Source organism: Dryobates pubescens, chromosome 37 (assembly GCF_014839835.1).
Source record: "Dryobates pubescens isolate bDryPub1 chromosome 37, bDryPub1.pri, whole genome shotgun sequence".
NCBI classification, from domain to species: domain Eukaryota; kingdom Metazoa; phylum Chordata; class Aves; order Piciformes; family Picidae; genus Dryobates; species Dryobates pubescens.
The window spans coordinates 3090905-3112996 of record NC_071648.1 but is presented as its reverse complement, the minus strand read 5'-3'; the positions used below and the strand labels follow the sequence as shown (position 1 = coordinate 3112996).

Sequence of the window (22092 nt, the reverse complement as noted above, 5' to 3'; positions counted from 1 at the left end):
TGTAGAATACAGAATCACAGAATGGGCTGGGTTGGGGGGGACCTCCAAAGCTCATCCAGTCCAGCCCCCTCTGCAGTCAGCAGGGATGTCCCCACCTAGATCAGGTTGCCCACAGCCCTCTCCGGCCTCACCTTGAATAGCTCCAGGGATGGAGCCTCAAGCACCTCCCTGGGCAACCTCTTCCAGTGTTCCATCACCCTCATGGTGCAGAACTTGTTCCTCACAGCCAATCTAAATCTGCTCTGCTCTAGTTTGGGGCCACTGTCCCTGGTCCTGTCCCTGCAGGCCTTTGCAAACAGTCTCTCTGCAGCCTTCTTGTAGCCCCCTTCAGGTCCTGGCAGGTTGCTCTTAGGTCTCCCTGGAGCCTTCTCTTCTGCAGGCTGAGCACCCCCAGCTCCCTCACCCTGTCCTTGGAGCAAAGCTGCTCCAACCCCCTGAGCATTTTCATGGCCATCCTCTGGACCCTCTCCATCAAGTCCAACCTATCACCCAACACCACCTAATCAACTAACCCATGGCACCAAGCACCCTATCAAGTCTCCTCCTGAACACCTCCAATGATGGTGACTCCACCACCTTCATAGCTGATTGAAGGAGGTTTCCATTCCTCCTACACCTCTGGTTTGGCTGCTGCCTCCTGTAGCCTGCTGGCAGCCTGACCCCCACACCCTTCAGCACCTGGAAGGAGAGGAATGAGACTTGCAGCACGAAGGGGAGGCCAGGCAAAGCTCCCTGCTCCTTTCCTGCTCTCCTGTACTTCCCCAGCTCCTGCAAACCCAGCAGCCACACGTGTCTCTAATGCCTGGGAGTCAGGAGGGGCACTGAGCTGGGATGTCTCAGTTTGCATGCCAAGTGCCACGTCTTCTAATCACCTCGGCGCAGCAGACAGGAAAGCTCCTTCCAGAGGGATGTCACCAGAGGTCACAGGGTTTCCTCTGAGTGCTTCTAAAGGAGCTTAAGATAAACTTCCAGCCTGTGGCCTGGAGGATCTGTTTACTGCAGGCAGAGGCTGGAGGCCTTTGCTGAGCTCAAGCAGTGGTTCTGGTGTTACAGCTCGGATTGGGACTCGGGAAACCTCACCTGTGCTCCCCTGATGTGCTGCAGAGCCTCTGCCTCTTTCCTCTGCCTTGGCCTCCATTCATAATCTTAACAAAAGCAATCACAAAATGAGGTAGATGTGGGCACAGTCCAGCACAGCTCTGAAAATACTGCCCATGAGGAGGAAGCCAGAGGTGAGCCTCAAGTGGCAGAGGCAGGGAGCAAGCAAGAGCAACAACAGCTGGGGAACAGGAGACAGGTTGTGGAAGACCAAAGGCAGGTACCCTTCCTTTTGTGGAACTGGTCCAATCAACCTGCTCTGCACTGATGCAGAATTTCAGGTTGCTGGCTTGTTCCACCAGTCCCAGGCACTAACACAGCCTGGGTGCAGAGGGGGTTGAGAGCAGCCCTGAAGAGAAGGACTTGGTGCTGTTGATAGATGAGCAGCTGCCCAGCAGTGCCCTCCTGCAGCCCAGCAGGCAGCTGAGTGCTGGGCTGCAGCCAGAGGAGTGTGGGCAGCAGGGTAAGAGAGGGGCTTCTGCCCCTGGGCTCTGCTCTGCTGAGACCCCCACCTCCAATCCTGCCTCCAGTTCTGGTGTCCCCAGCAGAAGAGGGACATAGATCTGTTGGAACAAGTCCAGAGGAGGGCCACAAAGATGATCCAAGGGCTGGAACAGCTCTGCTGTGAGATAGGCTGAGGCTGAAGGAACTGGGATTGTTCAGCCTGGAGAAGAGAAGACTCCAAGGGGACCTGAGAGCTGCCTTCCAGTACCTGAATGGAGCCTACTGGAAGGCTGCAGAGGGACTTTGTACGAGAGTGTCCATAGGACAAGGGGAAAGGGATTGAAACTGAAGGAGAAGAGGTTGAGATTGGATCTTAGGAAGAAGTTCTTCATTATGAGAGTGGCAAAGCTCTGGCATGGATTGTCCAGAGAGGTTGTGGCTGTCCCCTCCCTGGAGATGTTGAAGGCCAGGTTGGATGGGGCCTGGGGTAACCCAGGCTGGTTGAGAGGTGTCCCTGGCCATGGCATGGGGGTTGGATTAGGTGAGCTCTAAGGTCTCTTCCAGCCTGAGCCATTCTGTGACTCTACAGTTCCATGGGGCCTCCATGTCATAAATAGAGGTTCATGGTAACAAGTGGGGGTTCCTTTTCTAGAGCAGCCAAACAGAAAGGGACCTGGGGGTACTGACTGACAGCTGGCTGAACATGAGCCAGCAGTGTGCCCAGGGGGCCAATGGCATCCTGGCCTGCATCAGGAACAGTGTGGCCAGCAGGAGCAGGGAAGTCATCCTGCCCTGTGCTCAGCACTGCTGAGGCCACACCTGGAGTCCTGGGTCCAGTTCTGGGCTCCTCAGGTTAGGAAAGATGTTGAGATGCTGGAAGGTGTCCAGAGAAGGGCAACAAAGCTGGGGAGGGGTCTGGAGCACAGCCCTGTGAGGAGAGGCTGAGGGAGCTGGGGTTGCTTAGCCTGGAGAAGAGGAGGCTCAGGGGAGACCTCATTGCTCTCTACAACTACCTGAAGGGAGGTTGTAGCCAGGTGGGGGTTGGTCTCTTCTCCCAGGCAGCCAGCACCAGAACAAGAGGACACAGTCTCAAGCTGTGCCAGGGGAAGTTTAGGCTGGAGGTGAGGTGAAAGTTCTTCCCAGAGAGAGTTGTTAGCCATTGGGATGTGCTGCCCAGGGAGGTGGTGGAGTCCCCATCCCTGGAGGTGTTCAAGAGGGGACTGGACGTGGCACTTGGGGCCATGGGTTAGTAGTCATAGAGGTGTTGGGTGCTAGTTTGGCCTTGATGATCTTTGAGGTCTCTTCCAACCTTGTTGATTCTATGATTCTATTTCCTCTGTGTCTCCATTGGGCTACCAGCAGTGCAAGGCCCAGTGCCCTTTCTCAGCATGTGCACTGCCTGCTGCCAGGGGTCCTGCTCTCAGCCAAAGCCTGCCTGCTGTAAGGACGTGCTTAGCACCTCGGTGTGAGCTGGGAGCAAGGAGGATTGGATCCTGCAAGCTTGTTGGTGCTTCCTTTGATGATGAGAGCTGAGGGTGCCAGGGGATGCAGACCTCAAAGGCAGCTTGCTGGGGAAAAAATGTAAATAAAGAAGTCTCTCAGGCCCTGTGCTTGAGAGGAAAATCTGCTTTTACTGAGCTCAGGATCCTTAGTTCTGAGCTACAAGAAGACTACTAGAAAAGCTTGAGCTGGGTTAGCTGTGTCACCTGCAGTGCAGGGCTGTTGTGATTTAAGCTTTCCTTGACTCCTAAAGCCCAAATGGAACAGATTTAGATTGCTTCCCAGTGTTCCACCACCCTCATGCTGCAGAACTTCTTCCTCACATCCAATCTCAATCTGCTCTGCTCTAGTTTGAAGCCATTGCCCCTGGTCCTGTCCTTGCAGGCCTTTGCAAACAGTCTCTCTGCAGCCTTCTTGTAGCCCCCTTCAGGTCCTGGCAGGTTGCTCTTAGGTCTCCCTGAAGCTTCCTCCAGGCTGAACACCCCCAGCTCCCTCAGCCTGTCCTCAGAGCAGAGCTGCTCCAACCCCCTGATCATTTTCATGGCCTCCTCTGGACCCTCTCCATCAGGTCCAGGTCCTTCCTATATTGAGGGCTCCAGACCTGCACAGACTGCTCCAGGTGAGGTCTCAGCAGAGCAGAGCAAAGTGCTAGAGTCCCCTCTCACCATCTGCTGCCCACAGTTCCTTGTGAAACCACAGGACAGTGGTCTCCCACTTCTGGCAGCTTCCAGCTGTTTCAGAGCCCTGTGAAAGATGGAGGGCATGTTATCAAAGTAAACAAAGCTCTCTGAAACGAGTGCTCTGACAGGAAAACACTCCTGGCTTGACTAAATCCCTCCAGTTGAATAAGGACACACAAGTGTGGGTTCTTTATGGGTATGCTGGCCTCAGCCTGACCTCAGCTGGCCATCTGGATCCCTATTTCTTCATAACAAATAGGCTGCTGCCTGTGGATTTTATGACTTGTGGCTTAAGCTATTAAATACAGAACATTTGGCTTCACAGGACCTCCACCAGCTGCAAATAAACAAGTGGTTGGTGCATATACATTGCAGGAGGCAGTCCTCCCAGCCAGCTCTGCTCCCAGATGAATGCAGGACACTTGCAACAGGGCCAGGGGCAAGGTCCTGCAGCTGGGTTGGGGCAGAACTTGAACAGAAATGGGCCCAAGCCAACCTCATGAGGTTCAACCAAGACCAAGTGCAAGGTCCTGCAGCTGGGTTGGGGCAGAACTTGAACAGAAATGGGCCCAAGCCATCCTCATGAGGTTCAACCAAGACCAAGTGCAAGGTCCTGCAGCTGGGTTGGGGCACATCTTGAACAGAAATGGGCCCAAGCCATCCTCATGAGGTTCAACCAAGACCAAGTGCAAGGTCCTGCAGCTGGCTTGGGGCAGATCTTGAACAGAAAGTGATAGACTGCAAATGGGCCCAAGGCAACCTCATGAGGTTCAACCAAGACCAAGTGCAAGGTCCTGCAGCTGGGTCAGGGCAATCCCAAGCACTGATACAGGCTGGGCAGGGACTGGCTGGAGAGCAGCCCTGGAGAAAAGGCCTTGGGGGTGCTGGGGGAGGAGAAGCTCAACAGGAGCCAGCAGTGAGCACTTGCAGCCCAGAGAGCCAAGCAGAGCCTGGGCTGCAGCAAGAGAAGTGTGGCCAGCAGGGCCAGGGAGGGGATTCTGCCCCTCTGCTCCACTCTGCTGGGACCCTACCTGGAGCACTGGGTCCAGTTCTGGAGCCTCTGTTCCAGGAAGGATCTGGAGGTGCTGGAAGGTGTCCAGAGAAGGGCCAGGAGGATGAGCAGAGGGCTGGAGCTGCTCTGCTATAAGGACAGACTGAGAGAGTTGGGGTTGTGCAGTCTGGAGAGGAGAAGGCTCTGAAGAGACCTTCTTGTGGCCTTCCAGTATCTGTTGGGGGCTACAGGAAGCTGGGGAGGGACTTTTGAGGGTGTCAGGGAGTGATAGGACTGGGGGGGAATGGAGCAAAACTAGAAATGGGTAGATTGAGATTGGATGTTAGGAAGAAGTTGTTCCCCATGAGGGTGGTGAGAGACTGGCAGAGGTTGCCCAGGGAGGTGGTGGAAGCCTCATCCCTGGAGGTGTTTGCAGTCAGGCTGGATGTGGCTGTGAGCAAGCTGCTGCAGTGTGAGGTGTCCCTGGCCATGGCAGGGGGGTTGGAACTGGCTGAGCCTTGAGGTCCCTTCCAGCCCTGACAATTCTGTGGTTCTGTGCTGGTGCCAGCACCCCTGTGCTCTGCCCCTGAACGTGCAGGGGCAGGAGAGTCCTGTTTCACACTGGAAACTTCTCTCCCTGGCAGGTGCTGGTGTCTCACTCTCTCTGGCAGGGAGCTTGGCTCATTTACTTAAGTCAACAGCAGGTTGCTGGTTTTTCCACAAAGCAGGAACCTGATGCATGCTAAGGGGAATTTTATGCCAGGTGTGGTTGCCTCACCAGTGCCTGGCCCAGGAGAGAGCTGATTTCTGTCAGGCCTGGCACTGGGCAGGCAGAGTATGAAGGGCTACTGTATTTCAGCTCTGGGAATGGATCTTGTCTGAGAGAGAAGGAGCTGAGTTTTGTTCCAAGATTGTGACTTCCTAGTGAATTACAGGGAGGCAATCCTACAGGTAATCCTCTCTCACCTTCCATGACACAGCATCACAGTACATTAGAGGTTGGAAAGGAGCTCCAGAGGTCACCCAGTCCAACCCTCCCCTGCCAGAGCAGGGTCACCCAGGGTAGTCTGCACAGGAATGCATCCAGCTGGGCTTTGAATGTGTCCACAGAAGGAGACCCCACCACACCTAGCTTCATGGGGTGTGCAGTCCCAAGTGGTTGTGTCTGGCTGTTTTGTGCCCTGCTTCTCCTAGAGCAGAGCAGATTTAGATTGGATGTGAGGAAGAAGTTCTGCACCAGGAGGGTGGTGGAACACTGGCACAGGTTGCCCAGGGAGGTGCTTGAGGTTCCATCTCTGGAGGTGTTCAGGGTGAGGCTGGAGAGGGCTGTGGGTGACCTGATGTAGTTGGGGATGCCCCTGCTGAATGCAGAAGGGGTTGGATTGGAAGAGCTTTGGAGGAGGTCCCTTCCAACCCAGACCATTCTGAGATTCTAGGATTCTACTGCTCCTCCTCCTTGCCTGGCACACAAAGCCCTGTGGGGGACAGTGGAGGAGCAGCAAGGGAGACCATGTCATGAGCCTCTGCAGGACTCAGGCATGCTGGGTGGACTTCCTGACCCAGTGGGTGTGAGCTGAGGTGCATGAGGAGTCACAAATCAAACAGGCAATGCACAGGCAGCCTTCTCCCCCAGCACTCTGAGGAGCCCAGAACTGGACACAGGACTCAAGGTGTGGCCAGGTGGCTCCAGACCCCTCCCCAGCTTTGTTGCCCTTCTCTGGACACCTTCCAGCATCTCAACATCTTTCCTAACCTGAGGAGCCCAGAACTGGACACAGGACTCCAGGTGTGGCCTAACCAGTGCTGAGCACAGGGCACAATGACCTCCCTGCTCCTGCTGGCCACACTGTTCCTGATGCAGGCCAGGATGCCATTGGGCTTCTTGCCCCCCTGGGCACACTGCTGGCTCATGTTCAGCCTGCTATCAACCAGCACCCCCAGGTCCCTCTCTGCCTGGCTGCTCTCAGCCACTCTGCCCCCAGCCTGTGGCACTGCCTGGGGTTGTTGTGGCCAAAGTGCAGCACTTGGACTTGTTGAATGCCATCCTGTTGGCCTCTGCCCATCTGCCCAGCCTGTCAGGGTGCCTCTGCAGAGCTCTCCTACCCTCTAACAGATCAACTCCTGCTCCCAGCTTGGTGTCATCTGCAAACTCACTGATGATGCATCAGTCTCCTGGTCTGTGGTTCCTCTGCTGAGCTCTGCCCTGAAGTCCAGCCTGTAGATGTCTTTTTGGGGAGGGGTCTGGCACCTCAGAGACTTCCCCACAGCCTCTGAAGCTGAATGAGGGAGGTTTTTTTTCCTTGGTTGTCCTGTTTAGCAGCTCCTGACATGGCATGACATGACCTGATTAGACTGAAAGCAGTTTGTAGCTGCTGCCTGGCTGGGATGTGCAGGAGGTGGCAGCAGGGATTTCAGGCAGACCTCAAGGAAGAGATGGCAGGGGGGGTGCCTGGAAAATCCTCAGCAGAGCAAGCAAAAAGCTTCCAGTTGCCAACTGCTGGAAGATTTGCTTAATTCCACTTCACCCTGTGACAGTGATTCCAGGCTTGCTAAATGGCCCTAAGCAGTTTAGAGGTGATTTAAAAGATAGAAGGTTTAAAGCCTCTGAGGACTTTGCTGTGCAGGGCTGCCCTGTGCATGGGGCCCTGCATGCAGGACTGGCACGGGTGTGCAATGTGCCTGTCAGCACCACCACGAGCCAAGAGAGGAGGTCCTCTCCACAGCAGCACCAGCACACAGCTTCCAGAGAGTCACACAATCACCAAGGCTGGAGCAGACCTCAAAGATCACCAAGTCCAACCTGGCACCACAGACCTCATGACTAAACCATGGCTCCAAGTGCCACATCCAATCCCCTCTTGAACACCTCCAGGGATGGGGACTCCACCACCTCCCTGGGCAGCACATTCCAATGGCCAACAACTCTCTCTGGGAAGAACTTTCTCCTCAGCTCCAGCCTAAACCTCCCCTGGCACAGCCTGAGACTGTGGCCTCTTGTTCTGGTGCTGGTTGCTTGGGAGAAGAGACCAACCTCTGCCTGGCTGCAACCTCCCTTCAGGTAGTTGTAGACAGCAATGAGGTCTCCCCTGAGCCTCCTCTTCTCCAGGCTAAGCAACCCCAGCTCCCACAGCCTCTCCTCACAGGGCTGTGCTCCAGACCCCTCCCCAGCTTTGTTGCCCTTCTCTGGACACCTTCCAGCATCTCAACATCTTTCCTAACCTGAGGGGCCCAGAACTGGACCCAGGACTCCAGGTGTGGCCTAACCAGTGCTGAGCACAGGGCACAATGACCTCCCTGCTCCTGCTGGCCACACTATTCCTAATGCAGGCCAGGATGCTATTGGCCTTCTTGGCCATCTGGGCACACTGCTGGCTCATGTTTAGGCCATGATGCACTCTGGGCTGTGGGCAGTGCTGCCACAGCGCTGCCAGGCTGGGGTGCTGCCAGGTGGAGGTCTTCAGGCAATGTCCTTATGGCATTTGAGTTCCTCTCGGGCATTGCAGAGCAGCCCTGGGGAGAGGGACCTGGGAGTGCTGGTGGGCAACAAGTTCTGCATGGGACAGCAATGTGCCCTGGGGGCCAAGAAGGCCAAGGGGATCCTGGGGTGCATTGAGAGGAGTGTGTCCAGCAGAGCCAGGGAGGTTCTCCTCCCCCTCTGCTCTGCCCTGCTGAGACCTCACCTGGAATATTGCATCCAGTTCTGGGCTCCCCAGTTCAGGAGGGACAGGGATCTGCTGGAGAGAGTGCAAGGGAGGGCTGCAAGGATGCTTCAGGGACTGCAGCACTGCCTGGTGAGGAGATGCTGAGAGCCCTGGGGATGTTTAGTGTGGAGAGGAGAAGACTGAGAGGGGATCTGATCAATGTCTATCAATAGCTGAGGGCTGGGGGTCAGGAAGGAAGGGACAGGCTCTGCTCAGTTACCACCCTGTGATAGGACAAGGGGCAATGGATGGAAACTCCAGCACAGGAGGTTCCACCTCAACAGGAGGAGCAACTTCTTCACTGTGAGGCTCACAGAGCACTGGAAGAGGCTGCCCAGAGAGGTTATGGAGTCTCCTTCTGTGGAGCCTTTCCATCCCTGTCTGGATGTGTTCCTGTGTGACCTGTGCTGGATTCTCTGCTCCTGCTCTGGCAGGGGGGTTGGACTCGATGATCTGCAGAGTTCCCTTCCAACCCCTAACATCCTGTGGCCATCTCTGGTGGCACATCTGCCACAGAATGGGAGCCCTGCTTTCAAGGATGTGATTTAGCCAATGTCTTCTGTGCCCCTTCTTCCTGCAGTCTGGTGCTTTGGGCTTTATTAGCTTGAATGTATCCATCTTAGTGTAAAGCAGCAGCTTAAACTCAGTTGCCATGGGTACCACACGGTCTGCACAGCCTGCTCTCCCCCAAGTTAACTTTGGAGCATTTAAAATTAGAGAGAACATCCAGAAAGCTGTGGACAAGCCCCAGGGTTCTGTGGGCTCCCATACAGCCTCCTCTGGAGCAGCCCTGATGCCTGAGCCATTGCTCTGATGGAAGCATGTAACACAGCATCACAGTTTCACAGAACATTAGAGGCTGGAAGGGACCTCCAGAGATCATCCAGTCCAACCCCCCCTGCCAGAGCAGCATCACCCAGGGGAGGCTGCACAGGAATGCATCCAGCTGGGGTTTGAAGGGCTCCAGAGAAGGAGACTCCACAGCATCTCTGGGCAGCCTGCTCCAGGGCTCTGTCACCCTCCCTGCAAAGAAGTAGTTTGTGCTATCAGCCATGCTGTGAATGTTTGGTCCTTGGTTACACCAGGATTATGGAGTTACACACCATGGGGCCTTAGGGGGAGGCTGGGAAATGTGTCTGACCTTGTCATAGCAGGCAGGAGCTGAAAGCCTTTGGTTGTCACAGAATCACAGAACCATTCAGGTTGGAAAAGAGCCTCAGCATCACCAAGTCCAGCCCAGAACACTACTCTGCAAGGATCACCCCTAAACCACAGCCCCAGGCACCACAGCCAAACCACCTTCAAACACAGCCAGCCTTGGGGACTCCACCACCTCCCTGGGCAGCACATTCCAAGCCCTGACCACTCTGGATGGGAAAAAATTCTTCCTGCTGTCCAGTCTGAAGCTGCCCTGCTGCAGCTTGAGGCTCTTCCCCCTTGTTCTATGGTTAATGACCTGTGAGAAGAGACCAGCACCAAGCTCTCCACAGCCTCCTTTCAGGGAGCTGTAGAGAGCCAGGAGGTCTCCCCTCAGCCTCCTCTGCTTCACACTAACCATCCCCAGCTCCTTCAGTTGCTCTCCATCAGATTTCTTCTCCAGGCCCTTCCCAGCTTCCTTGCCCTCCTCTGCCCTGGTTCCAGCCCCTCCACATCTCTCTTGTCTTGAGGTGCCCCAAACTGGACACAGCACTCGAGGTGTGGCCTGCCCAGAGCTGAGTGCCAGGGGACAATCCCCTCCCTGCTGCTGCTGGACACAGCATTGCTGATCCCAGCCAGGAGGCCTTTGGCTTTCTTGGCCACCTGGGCACACTGCTGGCTCCTCTTCAGCTGCTTGTCCCTTAGCACCCCCAGGTCCCTTTGTGCCAGCAGCTTTCCAGCCACGCTGCCCCAAGCCTGGAGCACTGCTTGGGGCTGTTTTCCCCCTGCCTCAGGCAGTATCCCACTCTGCTACCCACAGGAGGTCTCTCACTCTCCAAAGCTGTGAAATGGAATTTTGTTGCTTTCCCTTCAGAATCACCTCCTGAAGCTGACAGCCCTGAACTGCTGTAATGTCACACTGACATGAGAAGCAAACCCAGCTCCAAGTGAAGAGAAAAGTAACTGGCATCTGTTTCTCCTCTCTTACATTGCATTTCCATCACACCTCCGAAAAACCAAGCTGACTCTTGGAGCTAGGTTGTGCTGAGGACATTTTCTGTCTGCCTGGCATACACAGCACAGGAGGATCTGCAAGGGGAGCAGAGCTGCTGAGTTAGAGGAAGATCCTGGGCAGCAGATCTTCAGCTGCTCTGACTCCATGCCTAGCAGCGCTGCAGGTCGCTCTACCCAGCCATCGATCTTGCTTGTGGTGCTGGGTCCCCACACTTTGTCCCAGCTTCTTCCCTCCTCTCTTCCCTCCCTGCAGATTATCTGAGGGCTGGGGGTCAAGAGGGAAGGGATAGAAATACATAGAATAGAAATACATAGAATAAACCAGGTTGGAAGAGACCTTCAAGGTCATCGCGTCCAACCCATCAGCCAATCAACCAAGTGAGCCTCTGCTCACTTGCTCCCTGTGATAGGATAAGGATCAGTGGATCTAAGCTGCAGCACAGGAGGTTCCACCTCAACACAAGAGGGTTGGGGGTCAAGAGGGAAGGGACAGCCTCTGCTCACTTGCTCCCTGTGATAGGATAAGGATCAATGGATGTAAGCTGCAGCACAGGGGGTTCCACCTCAACACAAGAGGGTTGGGGGTCAAGAGGGAGGGCACAGCCTCTGCTCACTTGCTCCCTGTGATAGGATAAGGATCAGTGGATGTAAGCTGCAGCACAGGAGGTTCCACCTCAACACAAGAGGGTTGGGGGTCAAGAGGGAAGGGACAGCCTCTGCTCAGTTGCACTTTGTGATAGGACAAGGGGCAATGGTTATAAACTCCAGCACAGGAGGTTCCACCTCAACATCAGGAGGAACTTCCTCACTGTGAGGGTCCCAGAGCCCTGGAAGAGGCTGCCCAGAGAGGTTGTGGAGTCTCCTTCTCTGGAGACATTCAAGTTCTGTCTGGATGTGTTCCTGTGTGACCTGTGCTGGATTCCATGGTCCTGTTCTGGCAGAGGGGGTTGGACTTGATGATCTCCAGAGGTCCCTTCCAACCCCTGACATCCTCTGATCCTGTGATCCTGTGTGTGAAAACAAAACCAAAGCAAAGCAAAGCAAAACAAAACAAAATAAAGCAAAGCAAAGCAAAGCAAAGCAAAGCAAAGCAAAGCAAAGCAAAGCAAACCCAACCCAACCCAACCCAACCCAGAGGCCAGCAGTTCATTTCCAGAAGTCTCTTAAGCTATCATCAGAATTGATAGGAACTCAATAGACAATCAATCATAGCTATAAATTAGCAGGTGGCACATCTTCCAAGCAGCATGCCTTGAGAATCCATCCTGCCAAGGGCAGGGACACAGCCCCCAGCCCTTTCTTCCCTGAGCAGCTCCAAAGGAAGCTGGGTTGTGGTTAGGAGCAGTGGAGTGTGAATGACAGGCCTGTGGCAGCAAAGGGGGCAAAAGCCCTTGCATGCCTCAGCAGTGGTTGTCATCAGGACAGCTTCTTCCCCTGCTAGTTATAGAATCAGATGAAGCCATTGTAGAGCCCAGACACCAGACTTCCCCTTCATATGCAGCACTGTCTCTGAGGCTCCTGAAGCAGACCCCCCCTGGGCTCCTGGCTGGGCTGCTGGATGCAAGCTGTGAAAATATTGCTGTGTGAAAATATTGCTGTGCTGATGTTCTCCTTGGCTTTCCTGGCCCTTCTCCCTTGCCTCTCTTTATTCCTTACAAACTGGCAGCCACTTAAAGCAGCCAAGTAGCTGCTGTGCCAAGAGGCTGAGGAAACTCTTCCCTCCCAAGCCAGCTGTGCTGACACTGCTGACCTTGATTCCCAGGAACGGTTCAGCAGTGGCTCCAGAGACTGAGAGGGGATCTGAGAAATGGTTAGAAATAGCTGAGGGCTGGGGGACAAGAGGGAGGGGACAGCCTCTGCTCAGCTGCACCCTGGCATGGGACAAGGGGCAATGGATGGGAGGTACAGCACAGGAGGTTCCAGCTCAACACGAGGAGGAACTTCTTCACTGTGAGGGTCTCAGAGCACTGGAAGAGAAGACTGAGAGGGGACCCAACTCTCAGTCTGTCCTCACAGCAGAGCAGCCCCAGCCCTCTGCTCATCCTCATGGCCCTTCTCTGGACACCTTCCAGCACCTCCAGATCCTTCCTGGAATAGAGGATCCAGAATTGGACACAGAGCTCCAGGTGTGGTCTCAGCAGAGTGGAGCAGAGGGGCAGAATCCCCTCCCTGGCCCTGCTGGCCACACTTCTCTTGCTGCAGCCCAGGCTCTGCTTGGCTCCCTGCTGGCTCCTGTTGAGCTTCTCCTCCCCCAGCACCCCCAAGGCCTTTTCTCCAGGGCTGCTCTCCAGCCAGTCCCTGCCCAGCCTGTATCAGTGCCTGGGGTTGCCCTGACCCAGCTGCAGGACCTTGCACTTGGCCTTGTTGAACCTCATGAGGTTGCCTCCTTTCCCTGCAGTGCTTTGAAGGCATTAACTGCCCACATCAGCAGCAGCTGAAATTCAGCTCTATTTGACCTTTCATTCCCTAGCACATTTGGAACTGCATGACAAATGTGTAGTGCATCCTGCCCTGCAGATACCAGCTTATTTTTCTTTGCATCCTGTTGATAAAATGTCTGTTGTCTCATTTTAAGCCTCTGCTGCCCAGGGCCATGCATGGTGGGGGGAGATGTGGGGGGTGTAAAGTAGGGAGGAGAATGAGAGTGCAGTGTAGAAGAAAAAAGCTCTGAGATCAGTGTGGGAAGCCTTGGTGTTGATGCACAGAATCCTTTTGCAGCCCCAGTGTTTGCAGGCTGACCTTGTCTTAAGCCCTGCTGGGCAAAACACTGAATACTTAAAAGCAAATTGAGGCAGTTTGGGGTTTTTCTCATTGCTCTCATGCTGCTCTGGGGGAAGCTGTAGAAAGAGATGAGCTCCCAGACTAAAGAGTTGATAGTCTTCAATGAGCCATTCTGCAGGCAGCTTGGTGAAGCTAATAGACCTCTGCAAGGCAGTCAGGGCCTTGGGTGGATGGGATGGGCAGACCCCTTGGGATACCAGCACAGGGAGAAGAGAAGAGCTTAGGAACAGCCCCTGGTCCATATAATTTTCATCACAGGTGTGGTGTTGGAGAGGTGATGGCAAATGTCACCCAAAAGGAAAGAAAGGGGAAATGCTCCTGTAAAAGATAGATTTCCCTTCCCTTCCCTTCCCTTCCCTTCCCTTCCCTTCCCTTCCCTTCCCTTCCCTTCCCTTCCCTTCCCTTCCCTTCCCTTCCCTTCCCTTCCCTTCCCTTCCCTTCCCTTCCCTTCCCTTCCCTTCCCTTCCCTTCCCTTCCCTTCCCTTCCCTTCCCTTCCCTTCCCTTCCCTTCCCTTCCCTTCCCTTCCCTTCCCTTCCCTTCCCTTCCCTTCCCTTCCCTTCCCCTCCCTTCCCCTCCCCTGGGGGGCATGGAGCAAAACTCAAAGTGGGTCGATTCAGATTGGATGTCAGGAAGAAGTTCTTCACTGTAATAACAGAAACATTCAGGTGGGAAAAGACCCTCAGGATCCCCAAGTCCAACCAAGAACCTTAGTCTGCAAGGTAAAGGTGGTGAGATACTGGAATAAATTGCCCAGGGAGGTGGTGGCAGCCTCATGCCTGGAGGTTTTTCAGGCCAGGCTGGATGTGGCTGTGAGCAAGCTGCTGTAGTGTGAGGTGTCCCTGCACAGGGCAGGGGGGTTGGAACAGAATGATCCTTGAGGTCCCTGACAATTCTGTGATGCTGTGATGCTACTTTAGGGCAAAAATGCCACCTGGCCATCTGGCTTTGGTGTTGCCTGTGTGCCCATCCTTCTGTGAAGGTGCCTGTGGAATGCCTCTGTCTTCTGCTTCTGCCTTTGCCTCTTCCAAGAGGCTGCTTGCACCAGTGGCACATCAGAGGGCTGCTGGGACAGGGAGTGCTGAGCACTCAGCTGTCAAGGGCATTGATCTTTCTGCTGAGCCTGAGCCAATTGAATTAGCTGGGTATTTTCCATCCCTCCTCATCCTGCAGGTGGGCAGCACTGATGCTGCCTGCAGCCTCCCTTAATGGAGCTAATCATTGCGTGCAAGGGAATGGTACAGCTCTGCTGCCAGCCTCTGAGCTAAGGGGGAGCAGTCACTTGCCATTGAGCTGCTATCACAACCCTCTGAAACCTAACAGCAGGAGGTTGAACACATCCCAGTGCCAGGTTCTGCACATTGGCCACAGCAACCCCAGGCAGTGCTACAGGCTGGGGGCAGAGTGGCTGAGAGCAGCCAGGCAGAGAGGGATCTGGGGGTGCTGGTTGATGGTAGGCTGAACATGAGCCTGCAGTGTGCCCAGGCAGCCAGGAGGTCCAGTGGCATCCTGGCCTGAATCAGGAACAGTGTGGCCAGCAGGAGCAGGGAGGTCATTGTGCCCCTGTACACTGCACTGGTTAGGCCACACCTTGAGTCCTGTGTCCAGTTCTGGGCCCCTCAGTTTAGGAAGGAGGTTGACTTGCTGGAAGGTGTCCAGAGAAGGGCAAGAAAGTTGGTGAGGGGTCTGGAGCACAGCCCTGTGAGGAGAGACTGAGGGAGCTGGGGTTGCTTAACCTGGAGAGGAGGAGACTCAGGGGAGACCTTCTTGCTCTCTACAACTACCTGAAGGGAGGTTGTAGCCAGGCAGAGGTTGTTCTCTTCTCCCAGGCAACCAGCACCAGAACAAGAGGACACAGTCTCAGGCTGCACCAGGAGAGGTTTAGGCTGCAGGTTAGGAGGAAGTTCTACACAGAGAGAGTGATTGCCCTTTGGGATGGGCTGCCTGAGGAGGTGGTGGAGTCACCATCACTGGAGGTGTTCAGGAGGAGACTTGATAGGGTGCTTGGTGCCATGGGTTAGTTGATTAGGTGGTGTTGGATGATAGGTTGGACACCATGATCTTGAAGGTCTCTTCCAACCTGGTTTATTCTATTCTGCTGACTGCAGAGGGGCTTGGGCTGGATGAGCTTTGGAGGTCACTTCCAACCCAGACCATTCTGTGATTCTCTGATTCTGTGACTCTCTGACTCTATGATTCTGTGATTATGATTCTATGACTCTATGATTCTCTGATTCTGAGATTCTGATTCTCTGATTCTGTGATTCTGACTCTCTGACTCTCTGATTCTCTGACTCTTGACTCTATGATTCTCTGACTCTATGACTCTATGATTCTGTGATTCTGATTCTCTGATTCTCTGATTCTGTGACTCTGATTCTCTGATTCTGGTGTTGAGTTCATGCTGCATTCACTGCACAGAGACTAACCTGAGTGTGCATTCCTCTGTTTCTCTCCAGGAACTGAGAGCTGCCCTTGTTTAACAGCCAGCCACAGCATCCCTATCATCTGCTTAAACAGGTACGACCTTTTCACTTGCCATCATAGTTTCATGAGGATGCAGCTTCCACAAACCAAGGAGGCCTGAGAAAAGAACAAAAAGAGAACTCCTTTAGTGTCTGGATCACTTCATACTGCTGGGGTTGGTTCCCCCTTTTGTTAATCTCCTTGGGGTTTATTTTGAAGGCCTAATGCTGTCTGAGCCACCATGCACATAGCCAGTGCAGCACTCGTTTGGCTTAGCAGGAACCTCCTTACAGGTCTGGGTGGGAAGGTCCTAAGGTGATGCTGCTGGAAAGACACAGCAGCTGAGAGGGGTGAGGGTGTTGCTGCCTGCTGCTCTGGTTTGGCTGCAGCGAGTCACCACTGCTGGGCCACCACTAAACCGTGGCCCTCAGCAGCACAGGTCTTCCAGGGGCAGCCAGGAAGTATCAAGATGGCATTCAACACATCCAAGTGCCAGGGGCTGCACTTTGGCCACAGCAACAGAGCTACAGGCTGGGGGCAGAGTGGCTGGAGAGCTGCCAAACAGAGAGGGACCTAGGGGTACTGGTTGATAGCAGCTGAACACGAGCCAGCAGTGTGCCCAGGTGGCCAAGTAGCCCAGTGGCATCCTGGCCTGCATCAGGAATAGTGTGGCCAGCAGGAGCAGGGAAGTCATTGTGCCCTGTGCTCAGCACTGGTCAGGCCACACCTTGAGTCCTGTGTCCAGTTCTGGGCTCATCAGTTCAAGAAGGACATTGAGAGACTTGAAGGTGTCCAGAGAAGGGCAACAAAGCTGGGGAGGGGTCTGGAGCACAGCCCTGTGAGGAGAGGCTGAGGGAGCTGGGGTTGCTTAGCCTGGAGAAGAGGAGGCTCAGGGGAGACCTCATTGCTCTCTACAACTCCCTGAAGGGAGGTTGTAGCCAGGTGGGGGTTGGTCTCTTCTCCCAGGCAAGCAGCACCAGAACAAGAGGACACAGTCTCAAGCTGTGCCAGGGGAAGTTTAGGCTGGAGGTTAGGAAGAAGTTCTTCCCAGCAAGAGAGATTGGCCATTGGGATGTGCTGCCCAGGGAGGTGGTGGAGTCCCCATCCCTGGAGGTGTTCAAGAGGGGATTGGATGTGGCACTTGGTGCCATGGTTTAGTCATGAGGTGCTGGGTGCCAGGTTGGACTTGATGATCCTCAAGGTCTCTTCCAACCTTAGTTATACTGTGAGACTGTGAGACTGTGCAGGGTGAGTGCCCAGAGGCTGGAGCCAGGCTCTGCTGGGGGATGCCCAATGCCAGCACCAGGGGCAGTGGTGGAAGCTGAGGCAGAGGAAGTGCCATGGAAACAGGAGGAAGAATTTTTTCCCCTGTGAGGGTGACAGAGGCCTGGAGCAGGCTGCCCAGGGGGGTTGTGGAGTCTCCCTCTCTGGAGATCTTCCAACCCCACCTGGATGTGTTCCTGTGTGACCTGCTCTAGGTGATGCTGCTCTGGCAGGGAGTCTGGAGTGGCTGAGCTTTGGAGGTCCCTTCCAGCCCCTAACACTCTGTGATTCTGGGTTTAGGTTTCGTTGGTGTTGTTGCACTGAGTGCCAGCCCCTCCTTTTGGAAAGCCTGGGACAAGCAGCCCAGCAGCTTGGGAAGGAGCATTCACCTTCTGCATGGAGAGCTGGGGGAGGACAGAAGCTGCCCCAGCATTTTCTCACGTCAGGGGGAGGGAGCACAGGCAGCGACCCAGCAGGGCTGCAGGCTGGCTCCCAGCCAGTGTCTGCCAGGGTGAAGGGCAGCAGAAGGCTGCTTTACAGTGATCCTTCATGCTTGAGGAATTTTTCCCATGGCCCCAGAGTACCCTTGCAGCAGCATGCAAGTAGTAAATGAAGGATTAAATTAGCCTCCTCGACTTAAAGTGCTGGGCAGTGTTACTGCACCCACCACTGCCTCGTGGGGAAGATTCCACTGATGATGAAGTTAACACTCCAGACAACAAACTGTGTCAGTCTTAAACTGCCTCTGCAGGTCCCTTCTTTAACTGACAGCCCTGAACTATTGCTCTTGAAATAAAAGAGTACAGCTGGGGAGTGCCCCCTGGCTTCTTAGAATCACAGAGCTGTCAGGGTTGGAAGGGACCTCAAGGATCAGCCAGCTCCAACCCCCTGCCATGCCCAGGGACACCTCACACTACAGCAGCTTGCTCACAGCCACATCCAGCCTGGCCTGAAAAACCTCCAGGGATGAGGCTGCCACCACCTCCCTGGGCAACCTCTGCCAGGCTCTCACCACCCTCATGGGGAACAACTTCTTCCTAACAGCCAATCTCAATCTCCCCACTTCTAGTTTTGCTCCATTCCCCCCAGTCCTATCACTCCCTGACACCCTCAAAAGTCCCTCCCCAGCTTTCCTGTAGCCCCCTTCAGATACTGAAAGGCCACAAGAAGGTCCTCTCCAGCCCCTGACATTCTCTGATTCTGTGATGCAATCCTCCTTCATCCTCTTAGAAACAGTCCTGTGCCAACTGGAAGGCTGCTCAGCAGTCTCACCTGCAGGGAGCCTCTCACTTTGAGCTCAAACTTATCACTAGCCACAGTGTCCTTGTCCCAAACTAGCCTTTGGGTTTTCCTCCTTTGTGTTAGAATAGAATAGAATAGAATAGAATAGAATAGAATAGAATAGAATAGAATAGAATAGAATAGAATAGAATAGAATAGAGTAGGGTAGGGTAGGGTAGGATAGGATAGGATAGGATAGGATAGGATAGAATGGAATAGAGTAGAGTAGAAAAGAATAGAGTAGAATAGGATAGAATAGAGCAGGATAAAATAGAATAGAGCAGAATAGAATAGAATAGAGCAGAATAGAATAGAGCAGAATAGAATAGAATAGAATAGAATAGAATAGAATAGAATAGAATAGAATAGAATAGAATAGAATAGAATAGAATAGAATGAACCAGGTTGGAAAAGACCTCAGAGATCATCCAGTCCAACCTATCACCCAACACCATCTCATCAACTAAGCCATGGCACCAAGCACCCCAGCCAGGCTCTTAGGAATGCCCTATGGGATCACAGACTCACAGAATGTTTATCCCTTGGCATCAATCTGCCTTGTTCCTCCTTTGAGATGAGGGCTGTCATGGATTTTGTGATCCAGACATCTCTGACCTCCTGTCATCTGATTATCCTGGTAGCCATTGCTTGAGTCACAGAATGTTAGGGGCTGGAAGGGACCTCCAGAGATCATCCAGTCCAAGCCCCCCTGCCAGAGCAGCATCACCTAGAGCAGGTCACACAGGGACACATCCAGGTGGGGTTGGAATACCTCCAGGGAGGGAGACTCCACAACCCCCCTGGGCAGCCTGCTGCAGGGCTCTGTCACCCTCACAGAGCAAAAAACTCTTCCTCCTGTTTCCATGGCACTTCCTCTGCCTCAGCTTCCACCACTGCCCCTGGTGCTGGCATTGGGCATCCCCCAGCAGAGCCTGGCTCCAGCCTCTGGGCACTGCCCCTGCACAGCTTTAGCAACAGCACTGAGGCCACCTCTCAGGCTCCTCCTCTCCAAGCTCCCTCAGCTCCCTCAGGTTCTCCCCATGAGGAAGATGTTCCACTGCCTGCCTTCATCATCCTTGTTGCTCTGCACCATCTCCTGTTTCAAAACACCTGTTCTGTACACAGCCCACAGAGGCAGAACACTGTGTGGTGTTTATCAGCTATCAGAGGTAGCATTTGCTTCATTTTGAAAGGATTCAGGTGTGCTTGTTGATGGTGTTAGTAATAATCCTACCTGTCAGGCTGAGTCACCAGTAGATGCTAAAAACTTTTTACAGCCAAGCAGCAAAGTTGTTCAGGCAGGAACTGGCAGGCAGGGGTTGCAGGAGGTTTTGCTAATCATCTCCTCAACTTCTTGGATGCAAGAGGTGGCCAAGAAGGCCAATGGCGTCCTGGCCTGCATCAGGAACAGTGTGGCCAGCAGGAGCAGGGAGGTCATTGTGCCCTGTGCTCAGCACTGGTTAGGCCACACCTGGAGTCCTGTGTCCAGTTCTGGGCTTCTCAGTTTAGGAAAGATGTTGAGCTGCTGGAAGGTGTCCAGAGAAGGGCAACAAAGCTGGGGAGGGGTCTGGAGCACAGCCCTGTGAGGAGAGGCTGAGGGAGCTGGGGTTGCTTAGCCTGGAGAAGAGGAGGCTCAGGGGAGACCTTCTTGCTCTCTCCAACTCCCTGAAGGGAGGTTGTAACCAGGTGGGGGTTGGTCTCTTCTCCCAGGCAAGCAGCACCAGAACAAGAGGCCACAGTCTCAAGCTGTGCCAGGAGAGGTTTAGGCTGGAGGTGAGGAGAAAGTTCTTCCCAGCAAGAGAGATTGGCCATTGGGATGTGCTGCCCAGGGAGGTGGTGGAGTCCCCAAGCCTGGATGTGTTGCAAGGTGGTTTGGATGTGGTGCTTGGGGCTCTGGTTTAGGGATGAACCTTGTAGAGTAGGGTTCTGGGCTGGGACTTGGTGATGCTGAGACTCTTTTCCAAGCTCATTGTTTCTGTGATTCTGAAAGGCCTGACCATTGCAAGCCCAGTGCTGGGGCACCTGAGGCTGGGAGCTGAGGCTGAGTTATGTGTATTGAAGCAGTTGTGTTAGTAAACATGCTTTGGAAGGAGAGAGTGGGAGTAATAGGAGTGGTGGGGAGCTGGAGAGGCACAGATTCATTTGTGTTGAGCAGCAAAGCTTGGGAGAACAACAGATGCTTGACTCATGATGTTCTTTCCAGCACAGTTGATGAAAGAAAACTCTCTTCAGAATCGTGACCAAAAACTACTCCAGTTGTCATCCTTCAGATGAGTCATTGCTCTCCTCTTCTTCATGCCTCTGAGACTTTGGTCCCTTCTGAAGCAGGAAGAGAGAATTCAGTCCAGGCTCTGGCCAGGAGACCTTGGGCAGCTGGGATAGTTAGGTTGGGAGAGGATAGTCTATGCCAGACAATTCATGTGCAAGTGAGATCCTGGGGTGAAAACGGAGAGCCTGGCATCACAGACACAGTTTGTTGTCTTCATTCTTTTCCAGAGCATCCTGGAATTCTCAGCCAGAAGGCATCAGGACAGGCTGGATGTTAGGAAAAACTTCTATACAGAGAGAGTGATTGCCCATTGGAATGGGCTGCCTGGGGAGGTGGTGGAGTCACCATCACTGAAGGTGTGCAGGAGGAGACTTGATGGGGTGCTTGGTGCCATGGGTTAGTTGTTTAGGTGGTGTTGGATTGGTTGAGGGGTTGGACACGATGATCTTGAAGGTCTCTTCCAACCAGGTTTATTCTGTTCTATTCTATGTATTCTATGTTTCTTAGGAAGCCATGAAGTTGTTGGTTGTTCTGCCTCTTGCCATGTCTGGGTGGGGTGTTTGCTGTAGATCACAGGAGCAGAGGATGTTAGGGATTGGAAGGGACCTCATCGAGTCCAACCCCCTGCCAGAGCAGGAGCAGAGAATCCAGCACAGGGCACACAGGAACACATCCAGACAGGGACTGAAAGGCTCCAGAGAAGGAGACTCCACAACCTCCCTGGGCAGACTGCTCCAGGGCTCTGGGAGCCTCACAGTGAAGAGGTTCCTCCTCATGTTGAGGTGGAACCTCCTGTCCTGTGCTGTAGTTTTCATCCATTGCCCCTTGTTGTATCCCAGAGCACAAGTGAGCAGAGCCTGTCCCTTCCTTCCTGCCTCAGGTATTGATAGACATTGATCAGATCCCCTCTCAGTCTTCTGTTCTCCAGACTAAACAGCCCCAGGGCTCTCAGCCTCTCCTCACCAGGCAGGGCTCCAGTCCTTTCAGCATCCTTGTAGCCCTCCAAAGACTCTCTCCAGCAGATCCTTGTTCCTCCTGAACTGGGGAGCCCAGAGCTGGATGCAATATTCCAGGTGAGGTCTCAGCAGGGCAGAGTAGAGGGGGAGGAGACCCTCCCTGGCTCTGCTGGACACACTCCTCTCAATGCACCCCAGGATCCCCTTGGCCTTCTTGCCCCCCAGGGCACATTGCTGTATCATGCAGAACTTGTCCACCAGCACTCCCAGCTCCTTCTCCACAGGGCTGCTCTCCAGCAGATCCCCTCCCAACCTGTCCTGCTGCAGTTTTTTCTTCCTCCCCAGCTGCAGGACTCTGCACTTCTCCTTGTTGAACCTCATCAGGTTCCTCTCTGCCCAGCTCTCAGTCTGTCCAAGCATCTGAATGGCCTCACAGCTTTCAGGTGTCTCAGCCAAGCCTCCCAGTTTGGTATCATCACCAAACCTGCTGAGCAGGCTCTGTCTGTCTGTCCC

At 54.0% G+C, this 22092-nt stretch overlaps 1 protein-coding gene across 21 annotated transcripts in view; it reads left to right on the top strand.

Annotated features, from left to right (window-relative positions):
* MAP2 (microtubule associated protein 2) overlaps nt 1–22092 on the top strand; it is a 225683-nt gene that overhangs the window by 103659 nt on the left and 99932 nt on the right. For all 21 annotated transcript variants that reach the window (XM_054177052.1, XM_054177060.1, XM_054177061.1 and 18 more), the window contains one exon: nt 15804–15864. The gene's annotated coding sequence lies outside the window, so the exon portion shown is untranslated. The remainder of the gene's footprint in view (nt 1–15803; nt 15865–22092) is intronic.